Source organism: Populus alba, chromosome 1 (genome assembly GCF_005239225.2).
Source record: "Populus alba chromosome 1, ASM523922v2, whole genome shotgun sequence".
In the NCBI taxonomy this organism is placed as follows: Eukaryota; Viridiplantae; Streptophyta; class Magnoliopsida; order Malpighiales; family Salicaceae; genus Populus; species Populus alba.
The window spans coordinates 11,022,939-11,027,510 of record NC_133284.1 but is presented as its reverse complement, the minus strand read 5'-3'; positions in this window follow the sequence as shown (position 1 = coordinate 11,027,510).

Below are 4,572 nucleotides of genomic sequence, written 5' to 3'. Positions count from 1 at the left end.
TTTTATCATCATTCAATGTGTCGTTTTTTAACATTAAAGCAATATTTTTTATATATTTTTTTTTGATAATTAATATATTAAAACAAAAAAAAAAACAATTTAAAAAGCAGAAAGTAACGTGTTGCATGCTAAAGTTTTCTTCTTTTGTGTTTTTTTAATCGTGATTTCATACAAGAATGCAATAGCCAGCCAGCTTGTAACTTAACTTGGCTTGGTGGGTTTGCCTAGCTGTCTGTCTTACAGCAGTGGCTGATCTAAATTATGATAAAGTAACTTACGATAATTTATAAATGCATGCAGGACAGCTGCTCTTATAAAACTTGTGTTCTTCTCTAGAATGGGATTGATTTTGATCTTCAGAATTCTTCCTCGTCAAGTTTCTACCAAAACGCAATTTTGTATTATTCAAATATTGTATCTGCCAACCACTTCAATTTCTAAATTAACTCTCAGCTCATGAGCTTGCAAGGATGCTCTTCACAAGAAAGATCAAAACAAAGAGAGTACTGTTTTGACCAAGCAAGGGATAAGGCAAATCGAGATTTGTTGAAAGCACATGGCATGATCCTAGCTAGAAATTCACCATATTCGCCCAGTGGATTAATTAATTGTATGTTCTAACATGTGGGCTAGAGAATAATAATGTTTCTTGCATGCAGGGGCGAAATTAGAGGGTCCATGCAAGAAATGTTTTTTTTTTTTTTCCAGCCTCTTTCCTCAACAAATTAGATTTTTTTAGTATTTTTTTTCTTTAATTTAACTCTTCGAAACTAAAATTCCTAGCTCCGCCATGCTTGCATGATAGATAATCTTCAAGGCTACAGAAAATTAAAGAGAGAGAGTATATATATGTGGTAATTTACTAAGAAATTCTGACCAGGTACGCATCAAATTTATGATTTATCCTTTTGTTTTTTTTAGAAAGTTAGGTAAATGTACCTTTTGGCTTGAGGTTAAATTAAGTATTATTTGCTAGGGTGTCGCTCTGTTGCTGTTATCCAAGAATATTAAAGACGTAGGAATAATAATGAAACTAAATTTTTTAAGAAATAGTATAATATTAGATGGGGTGTTTATATTTTTATTATTATTAATGTAGGTGATCGGGTCAATTTATGCACCTCGACTGATTTTATAAGCCCTTAAGTTAACCACCATGTAAGTCTCTAATTGCTCTTAGATTTATAAGATTCAAACAGATAATTTTTAGAAAATAAATCTAGAATCTGACTAATCAAGTTATATTTTTGAGGATTAGATAAGATGATTATATTATTATTAGAATTTGTAGTTATTAGCTGCCATCAATTTTTATTTATTATTATTTTTGTTTATCATTTGTTGGCTCCCTCCAATGACGTGATGTGTTCAACATGGGAGGTAGATCGGATTTAAGCATTAAAAACATTTGAATGAGAATTTTGGTAATCCTTTGAGTATCTATCAGAGGCATCACTCACGACCTCTGTATATCTTCTGCATGAGATTCTAGTATATTTATGCCATGGAATTGATTAATTAATTTTATATGTATTCTAGTTTATATATATTCACTCCACCTTCTTTATTCGAAGATGAGAATATTATAATAGACATTCTATCTGCTAATTAATTGTTAGCTTGCCTCTTCCGAGTTATTATGATGATATTGACTTTATCCCACCACCAGTTGTAATATTCGATAACAAACACTGAGTCGTTTTTCAAGAAAAAAAATAGTGAATTAGTTGCAATTAAGTAATGTAATTAATTTACCAAAAAAAAGTTATGGAATTAAAATGATTTAATTAGTTATATATTTTTATTTTCTTTTGTTCAAGTGGAGAAAAAATAAATAAATTAAGGAGCATGGATAGACGAGTATATATTCTACTTGAATAGGAACGGATATTTTTTAGTTCATCCTCGTGAAAAGAAGGCTCGAAGGTTATGATTGATTGATTCCTCCATAAAGAGAAGCTGAATTAAATTTAGCATATTTGGAGGGAAAGGTTAGGGTTTCTTTTTCTGATGGCTTTCTTTTTTAAGAATAGATTTTCACAATAAATATTACTTAATTTGTATACTCATGATAGCAGCTAGGTATTTGGTAGAGCCTAACAATCCTCTATCACCATGTGTACTTGTAGAACAACATGCGTTAGACATGTCATAAGATAGATATTCATCATCTAATTTCATGCAACAATAGAAAAACTACACTTGAATAAAACCCTAAAGTTCTCATGCAGTCTTTTACCGTTTTACTTTTCTTAATAATGTTGACTCTATCAATTTCTGATAGATATTTTGGTATTTCTATGCCTTCAACACAACCTTATATTTATCTTTGTTTTAGACCAAATGACATTGTTATTTTATCACAAGTAGATGTGTCAAATTCCAATTAGCTAGTAGTGGCTGCTTTAAAAGTATTATTCTTTTATCGAAACTTAAACTTATATAAATTTGATTTAAACATTATCTAGATGTAAATGCAGAATATAATTAATACAACTTATGCTTGCATGGTTTTGTTAACTACCATAATAGTATTATGATAGTTAACCATATCTTGCAGGTTATATATGATTAAATCAACTAGATAAAAAATGATTTTAAATGAAATATATTGAACACTTTTTTTATCCATACACACGAGGGGGCAAGTTTTAAGATATTCTGAAATAAAAAGCATTTTAATAGGGGTGTTTGGAAACACACAACATCAAAATTGATGTCTTATGTCCATGTATCAAGCATTATACTAAGCTTAGTTCAATCAAGGCATGGTTGCTCTTAATGCACCAATGATCCCAAAAGTGTATAGGCAACCTCGAGCCATTTACATGGCATAACAACCATCTTCGTAGCCATTACAACTATCATTAGGAAATTTAGTGTCCCTAAGGCTTTTTTCAACAAGAAACTTTAACTTTTTAGACCTCAAACTATTGTTGATTAACAAGTAAGAAAAACAATTAACAAGGTCGAGTTGACTCAACTCTTAGATGTTGTTAGAACTTGGACGTACAAACATGTCTATATATAATAATCCATATCTTAGGTGAGTTAATATGTTGCATCCAATTCTTATAAGAATTAAGATAATTTACTCCAGATATTTTTCTAGAAAAAATAACCGAGTAATAAGGAAACACATTATTAAATTCACTAACCAATATAAAAATGATATAAAAAATCCTTTTTTAAAACTCAAATTGTTTGGGTCTTCGCTAAGCAAGACTGAGTTTTATTGGGTCTTTATGTTGTTACCTAACTTTATTAATAATTAAATTTCATAAATATCTTTTGAAACAAAATTCTTTAACAATCATACCTATTCATTGAAATCACATATATAATTATGTTTTTTTTTTGGATGAAATTGTGTTAGTTATATATCACCCACTTTATCATTAAGATTTTAGAAATTCTATCATCATTAATAATCATTAACTTTTTTTTGTGTGGCAAAACTCATAATTTGCACCTAGTGTTATCACCAATTCGTTAAAAAAAAAACCTCTTTCATTATCACTTTAATCAATCAAATCCTTGTAATTTTATTTCAACCAATTAAATATATATAATTTACCTAATAAAAAAAGATATTACTCAACAAGAAAGATGGGGATGGTGAGGACTACTGACAGTATTAAAGAGAATGAAAAAAAAAGTTGATAATAATGATTAAAGTAATGATTTGTTGAGATAAATTTTTATTTTTGACAAACAATACACAATTGTTTGAAATAAGAAATATAAGAACTCGTTTGACCAAATGGATAATAAAGGGGCTCTTTTAATAAAATTAATGAAACTATAAGGTATAAATAATGAATTTTGCCCTGACTTTTTTTGCAACTTTCTTTAAATTGACACCAATTTAGTGCATGAATTATGCAAATTAGACGTAAGAAATTAAAGAAAATGAACAAAACAACATTAATGAAGTGTTTTGGGTTTAATTAATGAAGTGTAAATAGGTTTGAAAATGAATTGATGTTTCTCCAAAGAAGAAAGAACAACTTCACAAGAAATCTACCCATGATTCAAAGATCCACGCATGAAAAGTATTGATCCAAATGCTATGATACTCAACTACTAGCCAGATCATGAGTGGAATGTCACTGTCCATTTGGCCCTATGAGGCCACGCTTGCTGGTTGCATGGTTGGGTGGGCTATAAGTCTAAGCAATTAATTTTCTTTTCCTGTTTTTTAGGGAGGCCAGCACTGAGCAATAAATCCGCCGCATAATTAAAATTTAATAATGATTGATGTTTTTCTCCACCGCAAGGTGTTGCCCGTGCCGTCAGAAGATCACAGGAGCTCAAACACGTAAGTTGCACATGCCACTTCCTTTTTCATTTTAATATTATTTTATATTTATTAAAGACTAAATTTCCATCTAAAAACTTGATGATAATAAAAAAACCATAATTAGAAGATAAAAATCCCATGAAGGCAAGCTTTAAAATGTTTGTTTTCAATGTTATTTGAGTTATTTTATTATTCTTAAAAACATAAAATGATGTAAATGTTTCTAATAATTGATTCCAAAAATATTACTCTTAAGAATAAATTAGTAA